This window comes from Adiantum capillus-veneris, chromosome 4, assembly GCF_014529385.1.
Source record: "Adiantum capillus-veneris isolate H3 chromosome 4, ASM1452938v2, whole genome shotgun sequence".
NCBI lineage: Eukaryota > Viridiplantae > Streptophyta > Polypodiopsida > Polypodiales > Pteridaceae > Adiantum > Adiantum capillus-veneris.
Genome location: NC_140934.1, coordinates 45,718,692 through 45,741,441, shown reverse-complemented (window position 1 = coordinate 45,741,441; position 22,750 = coordinate 45,718,692).

Here is a 22,750-nt window from a genome sequence, read left to right as displayed (position 1 = left end):
TCTCTCTCTCTCTCTCTCTCTCTCTCTCTCTCATTATGTACTGCAAAGCAAGAGCTCCATCTGCTTCTCCAAGCTTGTTGAGAAGTTGAGAGCGTACACCAACACTCTTGGCTATGGAATGAAAATTCAACCAAGAGACATGCTTCAATGCTTAAGATTTCCATCTTCTTCATCTTCCTTACTATGCTATTGTGCTATGCTAAGCAAGAAGAGGGATGATAAGTGCATAACTATTTATTTCTCCTATTGAAGGCTTCTTCTTCCTCTTCCTACCCTCATCCCCCGCTAGCTCTCTCCACCTTTGAAGGTGTTTGAGGCCTTGAGATTGAGGCCGGGTATGGTTAATGCTTTTACAAAGTTTATGTTATGCTCGTGATGCATGAAGCTTTCCATCTTCATTTCATCACCTAGTTCACAAGGAACACAGAGATTCTATTGTACCAAGTCTCTCTTGATGGGGAAATCTATAATACAAAAGCCTATTGGAGGGGAGATGGGCTCCACCTAAATCCGGTCCACAACTGTTGTCAAGTTCTCAATACTCTCTCTCTTCAAAAAGTATTGTTCATGCCAAGTTAATTAAGTATTATGGTTATGTTGCTACCATTGATTAAGTTCACCCTCTATATTCTCCAATGTTTGCGGGTCGCCGCGACGGAAGTCCATAGCATAGCTCTCAAGCATCAGCATAAAATTATCGATACAGGGGAAGCGACTCGGATGAGGCATGGAAACTCACTAGGATGTCAACCCTAATGAAGTGAACTCGAAGAGATGAAACTACTAACTCTACAAGAAAATCGATCGCACTAAAGCCAAGTAATCTGCCTATGTCCTTCTACACAACTCTACAGTCATCACGCCCGTTCACCATGCAAATCATATCGGAATCTCATGAAACTTGAAGGGGAGATTTAGGGGACTATCAGGAACATATCCTATCACTGTCACAACATTCTGGAGAGGTACATGGATCGCGATCGTTCGTCCCAAAGTATGCAAAAACAGTAAACGGATGATTCTAAAGGGTCGTTTTTTGGGTCCCTAAAGCCTCCCCTAGGGTCAAAACAACATTAAATACGCCTATAAACACTCAAAACAGCGATTTAAGGCCTAAACGGATGCGTTTGAAACCTTCACCGAATCTTGAATGCTTACACTTAAATGAAAGAGCAGAGTAAGAGGAACACAATGCAAGAAACAAAACTGAATTTGGATTACCGTAGCCACAGAAGCGATGATTACAAGTTGGAGCAAAGAGGTAGCTCTCTGTGCGTAACACAATAGTCCTTATCTTCAAAAAATAATCTCCCTTTCACACTAACCTTAGTGTATTATATACCTAGGGCTTTCTAAAGTGGCCGGTGGCCAACTTCTCATGGACCTTTACATACATCATTGGAAAAATACATCTTTGACTTAGACTTGACATAGACGATTGACATTAGGCTTTTACAGGGTTTGATGTATTAAACATCAAAAAAATAATGTGACCACATCAGAACTTTGGTCGGCTGATCCAATGGGCGTCTTGGCTAGGTGGGCACTTGTATGTTGTTATCATCTTCAAACACCTAGTAGTCTCACAAAAATTCTCACTCTAATTCTCTTAATTCCACTATTCTCAAAGTTTATAGGCCATTTCCATTACATGAAACTCCCAAGCCAATGACTAAAACATTGAAAGAGGTCTACATATCAAGAACCTATGGAATTGGGTTTCTAGTCAAGTATTATGGTTATGTTGCTACTGCTAATTAAGTTCACTCTCTATATTCTCCAAGTAGTCTCACAAAAATTCTCACTCTAATTCTCTTAATTCCGTTATTCTCAAAGTTTATAGGCCATTTCCATTACATGAATCCCCCAAGCCAATGACTAAAATATCGAAAGAGGTCTAAATATCAAGAACCAATGGAATTGGGTTTCTAGCCTTGAACAGATACATCCAAGTTGCCATTAGAAATACATGAAATGATAGTCAGTGTCCAGTAGCTAAGACACTAAATGAACAAGGTGTTAGTCCCAACGCTTCAATGAATATTCTATGTGGTCTAGGAGACTAAGTTACTCTATGTACTGCTCAAGCTGAAAGAGTTGAGCATATTTACATTGTGTCACTCATGTTGGTATAGAGGATAAGAGTCAAAGTTTATGTATTTTAAGTCTGATGATGTGAAGGAGAAAGTCTAAAACAAATGCATTGAGTACAATAAGGTATGTGTGGAGAAGCTTCTACATCAAAAACCTTTCTTGAAATTGTGAAAGGTATTGTGACATCCTTTGATTTCACATGTGCTAGATTTTTTCCTCGAAGAATCCATTAATGTGGGATGGGTTTCTAACCTCACTCCTATCTTGTTACAGACATAACGAGAACCACAAACATAATTGTCAATCCATGGGATGAAGCTGATTCGATTAGTGCATAGAGACTATAAGAGGGTGTCAATCTCTTGGAAAACAACAGACAACTCGCATCTAACACAAGCTACACACAAATGACCTAAGTCATCACAAGCTAATCGCTAATCGACAAACAAATCATAACTGTTACAGTATCAAACGACATCTGAATCTTATGAAACTTCTAGGACAAGTATATACGACCTAAGCACACATGCTTATGGTCTCAAGTCTCACTTTTGATGAAGTGCCAAAATCACGATTATTAACAGCAATGAGTTTTTGACCTAGCCTTTTTGACCTTGAATGCATCTACATGCTTAGCAATGATACCCCAATATCCCACCTATGCTTACTTTGTGATTTCTTAGCTTAAATTCCTACTTATGATGAAAGGCCGCGGTTCTCGGCGATGCCAAAAGCTTTGGATTACCATGATATGTTTACGTCAATGCGTAGAGCTCTTACCTACGGTTGCAATGCAACAAACGGCAGTGCAATGTGACAACCGACATGGGAGTAGGAAGCATGAGAAGGAGAGAAGTGAGCGTCGTTAGCTCATGCTGTGTATTTCTTATCCAAAACTTTAAAATAACTTACAAAAATTGGCTTTTATAACTTATCCAAGGTTTCTTTGGTCAAAAACTAATAATCTAGGAGCTCTAACTAAGGATAAGTTGATACAATCTACAAGCTTATAGCCTCGGCTCATTAATTACAATATCCACCTAGAAAATAGGAGTTACAATATTCCCAATTTATCAAAGGATGAAGTATTTTTACAATAAAACTCTCAAAAAATGTTACATGGGTTAGCTTGTTGCTAATAGACATTAACCTTAATGTGAAAGAAAGGCTTATCTTTTGGATAAAGGAAGCTTTTTTGTGCATATGCTCAAGCGACCAAGTAGCTCAAATTTGTAATCATCACATCTAAATTTCAATTCCTTTCATTATGTTCCTCTTTCCTTTCTCCTTTAGTCAAGTGTAAGCATTTCAATTGTTGTCAAGGTTTGTGATTACATGTCTGCGAGCCTAATCTTCAGTTTGAGTGCTTAAATCACTATTTTTTGATTTTTTAACCATAGGAGAGTGTTAATAGTCCTTAGGGAAACTTGCTTGGGCTGTTTTGTTGCGATTTCCTTGACCTGGTACATGATGGATAACAATTTTGGTACCTTGTCAAATTGCAACCAGACTTTGTAGACATGTCCCCTTAGACCTAATATAGATTCCCTTAAATTTTTGTGATGATCCAAGTTCGTTCAGTCAATAAAATGTCGTGATGATCGAGAGCGGCAAGAAAGTACATAGCCAAATTTTTCAATCTAAGAGTTGGCGATTTGCTTATTGAGTTGATGAGTTTGTTTGTTAGGTTCACTTTTTGAGATTCAAACCTCAAAGAGATCTCCATGCCCCATCCGAGTCACTTCCTTAAGTATTGACATTATTATGTTAGTGACGTTTGTTGCAATGACCTACTAACAAAGGTGATGAAACCACTATGGGATGCTACAATTCTAGAGGAGGAGTAAAACATGTTCGCTTCTTGGATGATGAAGATGAAGTCAAGAAAGCTCACAAGAGTTACTACTTCAGGAGTCATTGGGCAAGAGAAACTACTGAGACCCTAGTAAAAGTGGGAGACTTAGAAGAGCCATACAGTGCACCAATAGATCATGGGGCAGAGATTAACCTCTTGTCAAATATTCTATATCAAAAAGGAAAATGGCCAATTGAGATAAATCATGAATGGATGGTTTGTGCAAAAAAAAAACTCATCAAGGGAGCTATATGGAGCTTGCGTAAAGTTGAGATGTTTCTAGAAGTACTATTGTCATTGTTGTTGAAGCTTTTTGTTTTTGAAAGAAGATGTTCATTCAAATCTTTGTCAGAACCAAACTCTCTTTGACGTGATGGGATTTGATTATGTAAAAGTTGTCCTTGAACTCCCAATACTCAACTTTACGGGTTTTAGTACACCAAAGCTAGGAATTAGTGTTTTGGAACTTATGTACAATGTTTCTTCTAGCTCTATGATTGGTGGCTTTCCCATCATTATCCAAATTCCATAAGACATTATATTATTTTTAACATAAGGATCTATCATAGCCAAACATATAGTTTAAGACCTATTTCTCCACATAAGCTAAATTTGATCACGGTAGGAGACAATCAATTTTTTACCTTATCCTTGTTCTTTTGTGGATCTTGAGTTTGTGGAACATTTGATGTGAAACTTGGAAACACTACTGTTGCATCTGTGCTTTTATTCCTTTGTTTGAGCTTCTGTATCATGGTCCATGACATAGTTGTTTATCTCACCTTTTTGGCTTTCAAAATCACAATTTTCATTAGCTTCCTTTAACACCTTTATCATAAAATAGGTAGCTATGTCATAGCCATCCTCATCACAAAATTTTATAGGTGTTATTTTATTTACATACACATCTAAAATGGCCAATTCCATTTGAATGGATCAAAGGAATCCTCAAGAAATGGTTCTCAAGAGTATCTTTATCCTCCATTGATCTTTCTAGAATGTAATCCTATCTAATCAAGCTCTCACATTTGAATGCTCCACACATCCAAATATATAATTTTTGGTGCAACCATGCAAGTACTTGTTTTCATGGACTGTTGTTGAGTCAAATTCTTTTACAAGTGTTTGTCTAATGTCTCGGTAGCTATAATGGTCTTTCACACTAAACCTTGTCGCAACTACTTTCTGCTTCAAGTAGTTATAGTCATTGCCCAAATCTTGCACCATTTAAAGTTGACACATAAATGGTCTCCCTAGAATCACATAAAAATTGTTGCTCTTGCCAAAATCATCACAAATGTCAATGCACAGACATCATATCTGACGTCAATGGACAACCCACAAGCCACATATAATTTTTAGGGAAAAAAATTGATTTTTTATTTTTAAAATATTTTTTTTTCCAAATGATGGCCATATTTAAGTTAAGAGAGTGTTCACACAAAGGCAAGCACATTATGATGATGTATATGATTTGATTATTTTATCTAAGAGTGTTCACACAAATGCAAGCACATGATGGTGATGTATACAATTTTGATTATGAAGATAATTATGTATATGATAATAATGTATGATGATGATGATTCATGAAAAAAATTAAGGTATGATGAGTTAATCTTGAAGACATTTATGATTATGATGGTGTAAATGAATTAGACATTTCCACAACAATGAGGATGAATGATGTTGTAGGTAAGGCCTTCCCTATAACCCTATGATGGGACTACCTTGTGAGCCTAGGATGAGTGCTTTTGTGAACCTTGGCACTGAATACATAATGAGAACCACCATGATGTATCAAGAACTACACCTAGATCTATCAGAAGCACCTGGGGATATGATGATGATGACAAGTATGCCAAGTTTGGCTGAAGTGAACATTTGTTGGGGTCAGCCCAACTTGGGCAGCCAACTACAATATGAGCATTTCATAAATGATTATATATAGGCCTAGAAAACTTAACGATAACTCTCTTTTCTTTTTGGGTTAGTCGTGTTCCCTTTCTTCTTCTTCACTCTCCCTCTCTTCTTCTCTTTGCAAAAACTCCAAAGCTTGCAATGAGCATCCATCACAGTGTACACTTCTGCATCACAAGCCCTTAAGCTAAAGGCCATGTATTTACGTCCATTACACATTTTGGATCTTTATGTATCTTAGATTTAGCCATGTAATAGAAAATTGGTGATTTAATACGTATGCAAAGAGTAGAGTGTCTACTAAGAAGAGTATAAATTAAGGGAGATCGACCATTAGAGACCATAGTTGAAGAAGTTCCAGATACTTAATCCAACTTTAGTTCAAAAAAAATCCTTTTCTACTCATTTGGGTATTGGAACCTCTCTTCGGTTCAAGCATATATTGACCTTATATAAGACCAACAAGAATTGTCCTCAGATTTATCTAGACCCTAATGAGGAATATGTGGTTAGAGTTGATGACCATACTATAAAATTTGACAAGCCATAGTCCAAGTTACTCCCTATAATGAGGCTAGTTCATCAATTGTGGTAGCAAGGGAGAATGATATACTCAACCATAAGCTACTATGGTAGAAACAGTCATGATAAAGCACCTCCAGAGGCAACACCAACTCATTTCATTGCAAACTCGGGAGTTAGGCCACCCATGGTGAAACAAATGCCCAAAACCAAAGCAATGAAATGCTATAATTGTGCATTTGGTGATCTTTGGAAAAATGATTTTCTAGAACCTCACAAGAATGATAGGCCAATTGAGGCTTACTACATGAAATGTGGCAGAAAAGATGGACACTATCCTAAGGATTTTCTTAGGAGCCCTAGGGATAAAGGAAAAATGGCATTAAACATGGTACATGTCATGCCAATTAGCTCCCTAGACACTAAACCTACCATTCTAGTCAAGGTGGTGATGAGAGCATATGCAAAAAGAAAAAAAAATAGTACTAGTAAGTTTGATAGCAATAAGAACTCTTCTACAAACTTAAAAAGAGAGAGGTGACTATCCTATGGGCTTAGAGGGCAATAAAAACAAAACAAAGTTGAAGAGAAATCCCAAAAATTGATAAAAGAACAAAGTCAATGTCGATTGAGTTCAAGAATCAAAGCCAGAATTGGGAGGATCAATGTTGGTAGATAAAATTTATGAACCCATCAAGGTAGCCTTGGAAGCTTTTCAAGCGATCTTAAAAGCAAGTCAAACAATGGAAACAAAACGAAAGAACTACCCAACACTTGGGAAGCAGCAAAACTAGAAGCTTACAAAAACTTAGTGCAAATCATGCAAACAATGTTGGAAGCATAGAAGCCAAAGATGGAAACCATAGGGAATCCAACAAAGGACAAAACAAAATTAGAACCAATAAAAATAAAATACACTAAAGAATTGATTCTTTAGTTGAAAATGATAAGTCTAAAATGATGATACCAAACAGTGAGGATGGGCTGGATGAAATTCTCTTAGTGGAGGAAGATTGGTTGAATCTCTTGTGGGAAAGAGTTAGTGAGGTAAACAATGGAAGCTTGACATTGAAGTCAGCTCCAATTGAAGAATTTTGGCTAGACTAATCACCCATGGAGCTAGATGGATAGTCTTTATATGGAGATTGGAAATAAGAGGCGTTAAGCTTTTCAATTGTCTAGACACTCAAGACCTTACCCTCATACTTGGGAGATAATGAAGAAACATACTTGGTATGCAAGACCACAAAATTGAATCGGGCAAAGGATGTGGATAATTAGAAATCAATCATGTCAAAACCTATTCAATGCACCATAACATTGGTTGGGTGAGTTGTTGAAGATTAGACCACACCTATGGAAAGGTCTACAAAAAACTTTAGATAATCTGTTAAGACAAGTCATGAAAATCAGCATTAAAAACAGTCTTCCAAGAAACAAGCATCCTTAGACTTAAGACAAGGTATGGTCACTTATAATATTTCCTGAAAACCCTAACACGTACTCCACTTTTCTCAAGCGCACATATACATGGGTGAAACAACAACATCCTTTCTTATTTATATCCGGGTGGAAATCCATCACCCAAAGTTTGGGGTGCCCATATGCCAAACCAGTTGCCCATACAATCGGGCGGTTCCCCTAGGATAAAAACGGTATCAAGTAGTATCCACAAACATACACATGTAGGAGGTAAAGACTCCACGTACAAGGAGGCCGCCGACTCATCCATGGCCGACAAGCCATCATTACTCATCACTTGAAGTGAAAATATTCCAAGGAATCAGAGGTGTCTTGAGACAAGTTGTCTTAAGGATGACCAATTATTCTTTCCTAAGTCAACCAGCCTTAACCCAAACAATTATTTCCTAATTACAAACAAATACACATTGATTTCTTGGAAGATATCTTCTGTTTTAGCCAGTTTAACTTTTCCTAATTCCTTACACCCTCTTTTACGCATGCAATGTTAATGCTTAAAGAAGAACTTGAATTATTCATCTTAAATTATAATGAAGACACACATGGGATTGGTCGGGCATTTGCTATAGTGATGGGGCCTGAATGATTTCATATGTAGACCATCTTCTAGGCCCGGCGTCGTAGTTGTGCGACGCTCTAGCCCTCTTGGGAATATTGCCCTCCTCATCAGATTGAGGGTTTTCTCGGGTCCTCTTCGGTGCCATGATTTCAATCCTTATAAAAAGGACATCTATTTATTAGGTAAATCATCAAAAACTTTACTTTACCTTTGTATTAAATCTAATTTGTCTTTTTATGCCAACTAACGTTAAATTTGTAGTCATAAATGGTAATTAGTTGGCCTAGTAATTTCTTATTTGCTTATATAGGTAAGATAATTTTATCTTAGCTTCCTTAAGGGTTTTCTAAGCTCTCCTAATTTCCCTTCTTTACTAAGCATGAATTTTTCTTATTTTTGGCTTGATATTTATTAGATTCATTGTCTCCTAAGGATTGAATATCTTTAGCTTTCAAGAAGTGGTTTATACTTCCAGTAATTTTCCTAGAAATTTTTAATTGTAATCTCTACTTTTCTTGATTAAATTTTAGCTTAAGATAGGGTTTTTGATCTATTTAATAACTTAAACTAATTAGCTAATTATGGTATAGTTATCTTGGCTTACTAATAATTTTTCTTAACTCTAATAATTACCTTGTAATTATCTAAGATAGCTAACTAATTTCCTCCTTTGATTTATAGCTGAAATTAGGTAATTTTTTCTTAAGTAAATAGCTAGATTTTATTTTTGGTCATGATCCAATTATTCTTGCTTACTAATCATGTTTACTAACTTTGATAATTATATTTTAACTATCTAAGCTAATTAGCTAATTTCCCCCTTTAATTTATAGCTAAAATTAGTATGTTTTAGCATAATTAAAAAGCTAAACAAAATTTCTCTCAATGAGATAATTATCCCAGCTAGATAATAAAGTCTCCTAACTCTAATAATTACCTTGTAGTTATTAAAGTTAGCTAATCAATCCTTCTTTAATCTAAAATTAGAATCAATCAATTCTAGCTTAATTAAGTATCTAAACTAGTTTTCTATTCATAAGATAATTATCCCCAATAGCTTATGATTTTTTCTAGCTGTTCTAATTACTTTATAATTATCCAAGTTAGTTAACTAATTTCCTCTTTCATTTACAGCTAAAACAAATCTATTCTAGCCTCATTAAATAGATAAACTAATTTTTGATTAATGAGATAATTATCAAGGCTACATAATGAAGTTTTATTATTTTGATAGCTACCTTGTAATCATCAAATTAGTTAACTAATTTTTCACTTTAATTTACAACTAAAATCAATCAATTTTAGCTTCATTAAATAGCTAAAGTAGTTTTCTGTTAATGAGATAATTTCTCTGTTTTTAAAAAATATATTCTCCAACTTAGATAAGTATCTTGTGATTTATTAAGTGGGTTTACTAAGTTTTCCATTAGATTTGCAGTTGAAAATAGTTAATTTCTGCCTAATTAATTCTTAAAATTTGTCAAAAAATTATAATATAATTTTTCAGCTTTCTAATATATAATTAAGCTTTAATAATTATCTTAGAGTTAATTGAGATTGTTTCATATAATTCCCAATAATTAAGGCCAAAATTAATCAAACTTAGCTTTAATTAGGATTAATAATTAAGTAGATTATTAATCTTAATTAAATAACCATATTGCCACTTAAAATCTAGTTTGATTTTGAGGTTTCTTGAGTTGATTTGCTAGGTTACTTTGAGACTATGATAGGTATGCTGTTTGGTATTCTTCAAAATATGATATTTAATCCAAATAAATTATAAATGGTGCTTTTTTTTGAAGTCACATTTTAGGCTTATAAGAGATGTGCATGAGCATTTTTCCCTACAAGCAAAGACATGCATGCATGCTACATTTGATTGTTTGGTGATTGAAGGATTGCACAATCTAATGTAGACTTTTCTCATGCCACACTAAGATTTGAAGATATCGTTAGTGTAATACGAGCTTTTTCAATTCCAAAACTAAAAGATGAAAGCTCACAAATATGTAATTCCTTGAAACCCATTGAAGAAAAATGGACAAACCATGAGACAAACAAGTGCTATTATAAGCCCAAATATGATGAAAATGTCTAGTACGTTCCAATGAGACCACAAGGGAAACCCACGTATTAGTATCCACAAAACGTGGCACCAAATTAGAGAGCACCCATGAATATAGAGAGACAAAACCCAGTATTAGGCCAATAGCCACCATTACCACGGAATAATGCCATACCGATCAAGTATATGTTGCTTGAGGGGCAGGTGGATGAACACGTTGTAGTACCCGTTACACCTTATCCTGAAATGCATTTTGTAGCTATGGGGGTAGAGGAAGAGTGGTGTACTCAATCGACTCATGTTGCGGTAGAGACAATGTATCAAGCACCTCAAGATAAAGCACCTGTTTACTTCATCGCAAACCAAGGAACTAGGTCGCTCATAGTAAAACCAATGCCAAAATTTAAAATTGGGAATTTCCAAAACTAAGGAGTAGATGATCGTTGGAAAAATGATTGTCCAGATCTAGATAAGAATGCAAGATCAATTGAGGCATATTGTGGAGCATTTGGTAGCAAGGGTGGACATTTTCTTGAAGATTGTCCTAGGAATCCAACCAACAAAGGGAAAACCACCATAAATATAGTACAAGTTGTACCAAGCATCTCGTCCTAGAGGGAGAACCCATAATTCTAATTCGGGTAGTGACGGGGGCACATGCTAAGGAAAATAAAAGTGGATCAGACATACCCAACAAATTGTCCAAAGACTTGAGGAAAAAATGACAAAACTGATATGAACTCAAGAGACAAAAACAACAAAAGGAGGTTGAAGAGAGAGTACAAAAGACAGTAGAGGAAAAGATGCATACACTATCATCGGACTTTAAAGAATCAAAACCAAAACCATCAAGCTTTGTATTGGTTGACAAAATTTATGAACCGATCAACACAGACTTGGAAGCCTTCCAAAGAGACACTAGAAACTAAACAAAAAAACTATCCAACACTATAAGACGTCACGCAGAAGTCGGCGCAGGTACGGACGAAATAGTCTTAATTTTTAAACTAAAAAGCGTTGAAATAAGCCTCGTAAGAGACGCCGGTATTGTAGCGTGGATATGACCATCGATATAGCGGGCATCGGAATAGGCCTTTGCATAGGCGTCGGAATACTCAACGTAATAAGCACCGATATTAATATATTAAATTCTTACACTCATTTCGTTGGCTCTACCGACGGTGATACCGTCACCTATACCGACGATCAAAACCTGCAAATTTTTTTTGGGCAGAGAAGGCTGGGAACTAATGCTGCATGTATTATAGCAAAAGAAAACAGTCCTCTCTGCCCAAAGGAAGAGTGCACAAGCAACCGCACTCCACCTACAAGCTGACGCTAAAGAGCGAGTGTATGGAAATTAGCAAAATTGTAAGAATAAAATAACTTGTTAACATAATTAAAACATGAGTCGAAAACTATAAAACCATAAACATAACCTGTTTGCCATACCATAACCATTACCATAACTTGCTTGTCATACCATAACCATAACCATCACACGATTGCTATACCATCATAGCAAAACCATAACCATCACCTGAACCAAAACCATAGCCATAACCTTGCACAACCGTAACCGTAACCGTAACCGTAACCGTAACCGTAACCGTAACCGTAACCGTAACCGTAACCGTAACCGTAACCATAGCAAAACCATAACCATAACCATAACCATAACCATAACCATAACCTTGCACAACCATAACCATAACCATAACCATAACCATAACCATAACCATAACCATAACCATAACCATAACCATAACCATAACCATAACCATAACCATAACCATAACCATAACCATAACCATCAGATGATTGTCATATCATCATAGCAAAACCATAATCTTAAGTTGACTGTCAAACTTAACCATGTTATATGTGACATACGATAAACATAACCATAAACCATAAACATAAGCACTACAAAACTGTACATATGCAAACAATCACTCAGTGAGAAGACCCTCATGGTAATGCCTCCCAATCGACGTCCTCTTCCTCCTCCTGCACAGCTGGGTCAAAAGGGCCACAAGTCCATGCTTGTACCCATACTTCTCCTCTTGGCATGTCGGAAGGCGCTTCACGGAAACTTCTTGCATAATTATGGTTTAATCATTAGATAAATCTTCAAATAACATATATATTATCATTAATTTAAAGCATACGTATAATACCTACAAAGTCATGTTGAAGCGTATTGTAGCCTCCACTCCCACGATGTGACGCTCCAACAGACTCCAAACGTGCTCTCGTTGCATCTCTGTGCTGCTGAAATCTATTGGGATTGTCTTGTGTCTCTCGTGCAATCCCTGTCTACTCCTCTACGTTCAACCATGCCGGCTTGGGACTGCCGTCATTGTACCTATCTCTGGCCTCTGACCGATGGTGTGACATTGTGGACCTCGCCATGCTCAAAATCCAGGCGTTCGAGACCTGATCGTATCCCTCTGTCAGCCTGTACTCTCTCTGAATGGCATCGACGATGTAATTCTTTCTCTCAAGATCGAGATTTTTCCAAATCTCCATCACAGAGTGATCAAAATGAATTCTACAGAGCTGTCGAATCCTCTATCGCATTTCCTTTACGACCCTATTTGCCACAACAGCCCCATCCCTGCTCCTTTACACCTTGCTAGGATCATGCTCGTGTGATCCCCAAGGTGTATGTGGTGTACCCATCGATGAACTATCTACTAAAGAGAGTGGTGGGTGCTCTCTTGGTGGTGTGGACGCATCGGTAGAACCGCTACCACAACAACCACCGCCTCCAGAATGGCAGCTACGTCGTCTCAAGGATGAACCACCCGTCAATGTAGAGGGCACACGATTCCTAGGCATAGGGGACACACTATACTGAGGTGTGGGGCCACTCGATGTAGGGGCCACACTAGTCCCAAGCTATGGTCAACCGTAGTAGGTCTAGAGGTACCTGCACCCCAAAGGTGTTGTGTCATCGCGATTTACTCTGGTGTCACCCGAGACAAAAACGAGCCCATCTGCTCGGGTGACATGCCGGCTAGAGTGACTGGAAAACTAAAACTAGGAGAGTATGGCTCATCGTCATCGGCCATGGCTAATCATACACAAAAAACACCCACAAAATATGTTAGTTTACTAAGAAATGCTTAATCAATACAAATAATAAATCAACAAAACTGCTACATAAATGAAACAAATCAATGAAACTGCTACATAAATGACCAAAATCTAACGTGTATTGTAGACTAATAAAAAAATCTTTACAAAAGGTTTCCTACCAAAAGTCATTAGTTAATCTCTCATCCTCTATGAGATCTAATGCACCAAAGATGTCTATCTCAATCTTTACTTCTGTATCTTCGTTGTTAGACGGATACGCCGCGACGGATGTCAGCACAGTGAGAACTCACCTAACATGTAATGTCAGCTAAGGACGAAGCTCGATCCGCAGGCGCGTGGAAGCAAGCATAAGGTGTCAACCTACACTCGACCAACTCCTAACTAATTCCTACAGAGGTCTCTACCAATTGTCTAAGTCACAGCCTTCAAGAGTGCATAAGAGGAAACTTCCTACAATGCTTTCTAGAGCCGAACACCCATCAAACAATCTCGAAACACCATAGAACTTGAAGGAGACCCTACTACTACCAATAGGTCGCTCTCCCTAAGGTCTAAGAACCAAAATCCCAACCCAAAACACACTGTGCAGAAACACGTAGGATGTCTGGCCGAAATCTGTAGGTCTTCGTTTCCGAAATCTAAAGTGTCTAATGTGTAGTTCTACTCAATGTGAACGCGTGGATATGTTGCAATGCAAAATCAAACAACGTATGCTCACCCAAACACCCGATGAAGCTCGTAGAAGGAGCTCGCAAAACCGGACCGTATGCGCGCAATGTAGGTATCGGCGCGTAGCTCTCGTCGGGGGCAACACACTGCACTTCTTCGCACTCGATTCCGACCAGCGGAGGACACGTAGCGTCAAGATGAAGCTCACACACTCTCTCTCGTACAGAGTATGCTCACTCACAGACTTCAAAACTTGTTTTTAAAATGACAAAAGGTTTTTCATTAAGGTCAAAAAGTGGTATATATACCTTACAATTTCTCAAACCCTAAAGTTCCAAAATCAACCATCTACTCAATCTAGCTATGAAAAGTGGGATACAGTCTCGAAACTTTTGTAAGTCCCAATAATTACAAGGTGAAAAATCAGGTTTTCCTCAATGAATGAATAATTACAAAAAGAATAATCTTCCGAATAGTTAGATGTAGTGGGGTGTGTCCAGTTTCTAACACTCCCCCCCTCCTTGCTCATGTCGTCCCCGACATGGCCTTGATCTGCTGCTTCATCGTATCATCTTCAGCAGTGATTCGTACCTGGCATGTAGGTTCAGCATTGTTGGGCCAAAAATGTCAGTATTTATGGTGAAGAAGCCTGTATAGAATGCTTCTTCAAAATCCTGGAGGTGATAGGATGGTAGAAACATTATCCTTTGATACAATGCATGTATCACCTCCTTGGAAGGCTGACCTGACAGATCATAAGCTCATCTGTATGTATCCTGGAAGAATAAGATGCTGTCGGTCACCTGGCCTGGCTTGAAGGTCTCGAACACTGCTAAGATGGTTCTGCAGATTTTCCTCATCATAATGCATGTAAAGTCAGGTGAACCAGTGAACAACTTTATTGCGCCCGTTAGGGTTTTCACCATGTATTGGACACTTATTCTCTCACCTGCCTTCAAGCCTGACATCTTGGGGTAGTTCAGCCAAGTGGATTGGCTTCTTTGCAAAATTTCTTGCGCTTTCCACGTCCTAATCCTTGGTAGAGGACAGAAGCTGAGGTTGTCTCTGATATTTTTAGGCGCCTCTACCAAGTGGATTCGGTATTGTGGGTACTTTGTAAGCCAGGCCTTCCTCCACTTTGGCTGAGAATCCACAATGAGATTCACCCCTTCTGGTTTTGATGTATCTGCATTGTAAAGAGGCACAGCTGGCTCTTCTCTGATCCGCTTGTTTATGGTAGCTACCTCATATTTCAGCAATGGATATGGGAGAGAGGGTTGAAGCCACTCGCGCCTGAGATTGTTGGCGTCGATCTTTTGAATGGTCATAGATTTGAAGACCCTCTACTCCCACTCCAAGGCTTCCTTTGTGGGCTCCCTGAGCTCCACCTCTATTGCTTTACACAATTTTTCTTCCTCTTCTTGTGTTAGATCTTGTGGCTCTTGAGAGGATCCAGCTAGGATTTCCTCTTGCATAGTCGTGTCCACAGGATCTGCCACATTTTCTAGGTCAATGCCCTCATTGGCTGCTGGCCCTATGCTCTCTGGCTCTCCTCCTTGCTAGCCTTTCAACTCCTCAATTTGCCTGAGGAGTTTTTTCTTTTCCGTTTCAGCTTCTCCGCCCATATTCACGAGGAGGTCATTTAGTTCGGCGTTTATTCTTTCCGCCTCCTCGAACTTTCTCTTCATGCTTTCCACTTCCTCTTGCAGGGCTTTTTGGCCCTCTTCCATCCTCGTTTGCATGACTATAGAACCTTCTGCCATCATCAATCTCTGCCTTTTCTCTAGAGTCAGCTCTTTCTGAAGTTCTTGCATTTGCTCCTCATAGAGTTGAATCTCAGTCATGATTTGAGTCGAGCTAGTAGCTCTGACTCTAGCAGGTGATGCTCGCAGCCTCTGGATGGTATGATCTTTGACCTTGAGTTGGTCTTTGAGCTCTAAGACCTCATCCTGGCTTGCTTCTTGATCTATCTCTGCTCTTTCCTTGGCGTTCCTCATGGCTTCTACTTCTTTTGATTCTTCTGCCAGCTGTAGTGTCAGATTATCTCTTTCTTTCTCGGCATCTAGCAGTGACTTGATGAGCTGTTGACACCTTCTTCAGCTACTTGCATTCTTTTTGCTGCTGCATGATTTGCTTCTTCCATTGCTTGGCAGTTTTGTAGTGCCCTTGCCAAGCTGGCCTGTAGGCAAGCTTCTCTCTCCTTTTGCCTTTGGCTTTGTGCCTGCAGAGAATCTACTTCCATTTTGATCTTTTCTTCAGTGGCCTTGAGAGTTGTCATCTCTTTCTTAGAAGCCATGGATTGTGTTCTCAATCCGGCTAGCTTTGTCATCACCACGTCCCAGTCATTGGAGGGCGGGTACAGGTCCACTGTGTCTGTAGCAATTTCTTTTAACTCCACTAGCCTGATGCCTTGCATCTGTTCTTTAGGCTCTGTCCTCGCCAAGTCGAATGCGACTGTGGCGGCTTCTTCCTTCGTATAGCCTGCAGCTAGCAGGTCCAAAAATGCATAGTAAGAATCATCTAATTCTTTTTGCTCAGTTTGAGGCTTGGCCTCTTCTTTTGGCTCAGGATCTTGTCTTTGCTCTTGCTCTTCTGCTTGCCTTTCTTCTTGTTTGTCCTCAGCCTCCTTATGTTCTTGTGGAGGGCTGCTAGGAGGTGGTGAGGGTGGTGGTGATGGCTGTGGGCTGGGTTTAGGGCTAGCTGGTAAAGATGCAGGTTTGCCCTTTAAGTCCCTGTCTGCTTTTTTTTTTCTTTCTCTTTCCTGGCTCTCTTGCTCATCTAGCAGTTTCTGCCGTATTTGTTGTACTTCTTCCTCTGTGAAAGGGACATGTGGAATGTTCTCTGCTGCAGCATCAAGAATCTCAAAATTCTTGATATAATCTTCAAATCGGTCCCTTTGCACTCTTCTGGACGATCCGGACATAGACTCTAGAGATGGCTTCCAGAGTTCGCTTAAATTACCCTTGAGGGTTCTCTCCGCTCGAAAACTCTCCATCAGCCTCTCTAGTCTTGCCGCTTTCTGTGACCTTGTTTCTTTGGCCGGCACTTGAGCAAACTCCTTCTTCCCTTTCTTCTGCTCGGGCTGCTCCTCTTCTGCTGGCTCTAGCGGTCTTTTCAATCTTGTTGCCACCTTTGGTGCCCTTTTCGGCTCATCTTCCTTGTCTTCTTTTACTCTCAGCCAATCATTCTGAGATGGGGGGTCAGGCCACCTTTCTTTTGCGTGTAGTGCCCCATAAATCACCTTGGTGATCAATTCTCCTGGCACTATGTAGGTTGGCTTCTTGTTGCCCATCTTTACTAGGTTGTCATGTATATATGCCGCATAGTTGATTATCTTTGGGGTGCCTTTTGTCATTGCCCAAGTGAACGTTGTGGCAATTGCACCTGGCGGCATCCTGTACTTCTGTGGCCTCTTCGTGCACATGTGGAAGTACTGGTTGTATAACTGGATCATGATTGCCACTCTTGGGTTGGCAATGTCTTCAAAGGTGTAATTCCCCTTTTTCTCTTTGTACACCTTGACCTCATCTCTTCTTTTTGTTACACTATCCCCCTCATTGGAGAGGTCTAGTGCATCGGCTACAACCCGCTCAGTGATTATTATCTCTGTTTCTAGTCTGCCTTGTAGATCTGTTACTTTGGCCACTCCATCCTCTTTGATGCTTGTCACAAACTCCCAAACTCTTTTGATGTCCACTCCTGCCGGTATTGCTTCAAAGTAGTTGTGAAGATCAATCTTTTCCAAGTATCCGGCCATCTTGCTTCGTACGAACTCATTGAGTTCTCTCAACAGCATTGGTAGCTCTATAACATTGCCTTCAATGTCTTTGAACACTCCTTGGTAGATCTTTAAGTCGTTGGACTCTAACAGATCCTCTTGTATCCATGTGCTGGTGGGCTTTAGTGTTCCTTCTGGAATGACGAAGGGTTCCACTTCTTCCAAATAATCCTTGATGGTCATTCTTTTCCTCTTTGCCGGTGACTTCGAGGCTGCCATAGATCCTGTTGCACTCAGTAGTCCGAAGTTAGCGTTTTTTCCATATTAGCTGCGAAACTAAGTTTTACTTATCCAAATGACTTGAAAATTGAAAATAAAGCTTAAAAGGAACTTGTGAAGCCGTGCATGTGCTCATAGTGCAAATCTGGCAGAAAATTTTCATCTAGACATCCTACGCGTAGGATGTCCTTTTCATCAGAATTGGTTCATACTTGACATGCAGGTAGTGTAAGGCTCATGGAACATGGCTATGTGCTTGGATTTGAATTTGGATATCAAAAAGTGGATTTTTGGACTGATTCAGGCTTTAGGTCACAATTTGGGTAGAATGTCCATCATAGGTAGCAATTGATGTCCAAATGGGTTGAAAATTGGTATATGGGCTTATTGCACCATGGTATTGGCTCCCATGATGTCATTCTTTGCACAGAAGGCTAAATTTATGCTGGAGACATCCTACACGTAGGATGTCTTTTTCATTAAAATGACATGAAACTTGTTCTGTGGGTTGTCCTTGGCCTATGGAACATGGCCATGTTCTTGGATTTGAATTTTGACAATATTTGATGCTTGTAAGGCTCTGTGTGGTGTTTTTGGGCTCAAAAAGTGTATCTTTAAGGTGTTGGGGGTCAAAAGTGATTAGAATGGCTTCAAACTTGATATATGGTCTCCTGATGATGAAGTGATTGGATCTGGAATGATAAAACATCCCTTGCATGTCAAAAAAGTCAAATAGACATCCTACGCGTAGGATGTCTATTACATCATTTTCCCCTTCTGACCACACAGATTGGTTGTTGATGTGTTGGTGAATGTGTTGTGCAAGTTTCATTGGATTTGGACAAGATTTGGTAGGTCTATGGCCCATTATTGCCTCTATTCCCTAACTTTGCGTTTTTCCATGCATATGAGGTCAAACTTGGTCCAAATGTGATGAATCTTGGTGGATAGCTTGTAAATGTCATTCAGAACATGTGCATGATGAAAAATGTTGGAGTTTATGCCCAAAAGTGCCCTTGAGACATCCTACGCGTAGGATGTCTCCTAGTGATTTTTTCATTGCTGGTGCTCCCAGTACTTGCCCTTGGCTCCCTTAAGTCCCTTTTGAGCCTAATTTCAACAAAAAAGTCAAATGGATAGAGAATAACTCCCTGTGTGGACTTCAGAGCCACTGAGCCATTTTTTGACTTTTGGAGTGCTTTTTGGAGATGAAATTTCTTGATGTTGGTCTCCGTAGCTTCCCGATCCCTTGGGGATCCTTGCCATATGGTTTTGTCGACTTTGGCTTCACCGGAGCTCTGTTTGGCAATTTGTCACTCTAGAGGCACCCGTGGTTGCGTTTACATACCTTTGATGATTTGTGGTGGTCTACCACCATAGGACTTGGTTGTTGATGGTCTAGGAAAGCCGCTCGTGAAGTTTGGTGGCAAACGGGCTTGCGGTTTGGCCGCAAGAGCAATTTGACGCTTTGTGTGTCTGATGCCGTTTCTGAAGTTTAGTGCCGCTTCGGGTCACTTTTTGTTCATGCGGGTCATATAGACTTGTCGAGCATGTCGAGATGCTCCTACCCATGAATTTTGGTAGCATTTGGTCACCATTTTGCCAATTTCCCATTTGGTGGCCTCTTGCGGGTTTTTGGGAATTAGGGTTTTTTTCGATGGTTTTCTACTGCCTTTGGACATCCAGTACTGGTCTCCTAGACTAGGGTAAGCTGCCGATGAAGTCTTGTTGCTTTTGGATTAGCCGTTAGGCCCCCGTCTCTACTTGTAGGTCCCTACCGCCCGCTTTGTGTGTGACCCCTACGCTAGTTTTCGCGACATAATGACAAACATGCGTGAAAATCTCAAGGTGGTGAGCCTACCTCTCATGTCTGGAGCTCGTTGGGTAGTCGTGCGCGTCGTAGCAGCTGCTGGGAGGTCGGGCCGCTCTAGGTGGCAGAAGCTCTCTCCACAAAGTCAATAGTGAGAATGAGCTAAAAATGGGGCGAAAATTTCTTATAATGGAGGTCCCCGAACCACTTTTCATGAAATTTGACATGTGCTCCTATCTTCTTGCGAGATGCAGTTGAGGCTCAAAAATTTCTTGATTTGGACTCCATTTGCTCTGTTTACTAGAAATTTGGCATTTCGGTCAAAACCTGGCCAAAACACGCTTTCCGCTCCAGTCTCATAATTGCACTCCCACTGTGCCATAGGTTGTTCTATAGTCACTGATCATCCCCATATTTTTTTTTTCATTACGACTGTTTTTCACCTGCTTTTTGTATTTTTGAAGTTTTTCTGCCGAAAATTAGCAAAATTAAAAGAAAAATAGAAAATTAAACCCAAAAAATCCCCAAAAATCATAATAAATCACAAACATCACCGCCAAACATTATATACACTTGCATGCAATTTTTATGGCCGGATTTCTCCGTTTTACCAATATTTTGTCTGAAAAATGGCTATTTCTACTTATATACACACACCTAGGGGCTTGATTTGGCGTTTGGCCCCATATACCTGTAGCTTCATGCTGTATAAGGGCATCTATACTTGGGTTACTCTAGAAAATTTTGCAATCAAACAATAACCCTTAAAATAGTCGAAAATCATGCCCTTTTTTGCTGTTTCTGTTATTGGTTCCGCATTTGAGAATGCCTCCCCCCCTCCTAGTCGGAGTCCTCCCGGATGACAAGGTATCGCCTCAGAGTATGTGCCGTGCATAGGTTGAAAAAGTTGTGCTAATGCCTGGCCGATTAATGTGGCCCTACTTTATGCATACTCGGTCAATGCATGGAAAAATTAATGTTGTGCAAGAGAAGGGAATAAGCAAGATGCTTATTGGCATTTGCCTTCGAGGTTTCCTGTTTTCTTTGCAAGTAACATCTGTAAATCGACTGCTCTCTGTTTAATTGTCTTTTTTGCAAAAGATAGTTGCTTTGCTGAAACTGTTGATAGAGCCGTAGCTGTGTCGAAGGAGAGAATTGGCTGGGCCGGAATGGCTATGGGCCGTATTGCCTTTGCTTTCCATTGGTATTTTGTTGCTTCCGGTTTTGGTAGATGGTTTGGCACTATTTTGTTTGCCACTGGTTTGTTGTTTATTGGCATCCACATAAGTCAGTTTTCCTTTTTGAAATGCAGTTGTCTGCCTTCGTTGTTGCTTGGTTTGAAGGGAGTTCCGTTTGCTTTTGCTTTGGTATCCAAATGTGAGTGACATTTGGGTTATGGCTAAGCATTTTCTTTGGGATCCATATATGTTTTATGCCCTTGGTTTGTGGATGAACCATCTGCTTTGTTGGAATTTTGTTGTTGCATTGTTGTTTGTCCGCCATTGGATTTCTATCCTTCCGCATCCATACTTGTTTTCCTTGTTTTGGTAGCCTAGATTTTTGCATTGTGGCCGGTGACTTCATATGTCTGTAAGTAGCATGGTTGGCTTTTACCCGATTGTTGGTCTCGGGTATCATGTTGTTCTTTGATGGAATTTTTGCTTTTGGCTTTGTTTCCAGTGATTGCATGGCTTGCAGTTGATCATTCTGGTATTGCTGAGCAAAGTCTATCACCTGTTGTTCATGTGCATGCTGAATTCTGACTGCCTTTGCTTTCCAATCTATCTGCACATTGTACTCTTTTTGCCAAGGTTGTCCCAGCATCATTGGGTGTTGTGTGCTTTCATCTGTCACCACATAGAATTTGTGTGGGTAAACATGTTGATATATCTGTACATGCAATATAGTCCATCCCAATGTTTTCAACGGGTGTGATGTGCTACTTTCCAGCACTTGAGGAGTAGGATGAAGTTGACCTGTGACTTTGAGCTGTTGGTATAATCCGTAAGAGATCAAATTTTCTTGAGCTCCAGAGTCAAGCAAAGCTGTTGATTCAACTTGATTGCTGCCCACTTTGATCGCAATTATTGGCTCCACTGTTTCTTCATCCAACTTCGTCAGTCGAATGGCATTGATTCGCAATGGTGGTCTACTTTGTTGTGGTTGTTGCATAAGTCTTCTTTTTGCAATGTGTTCTTGTGCTTCTGCTTGAGCTTCCTCTCGTACTCTCTGTTTTTCCTTCATTCTTTGTTTTCCTTGATGAATTTGTTGGAGCATCTCCTGTGTGAGTGGTAGATGATACCTCCTCAGTTGACATCCACTAATCCAGTTTGGCATTTCTTCACTTGCTAATGTAACAAGCTTGACAGCTCCACTTTGTGATAGATCACTAATCACAAATGGTCCCATCCCTCGCTTTTTAAGTTTCTTGGCATGTTGCTTCAAGGTATAAACAAGTACGTAATCACCGGTTTTGAACTCTTTGGTACGCACATGTTTGTCAAAAAATTCTTTTTGTCTTCTCTTTTTAGCATAGATTGAAGCCACAGCTCACAAGCGGAGTTCATCTAGCTTTTCAAGATCATCAATTCTTGAAGAGAGCTCATGCCCTGTCCATTCTAAGCTTTTTGCTACTCGTAGAGTTGGAATTAAAAACTCTATGGGTAGTA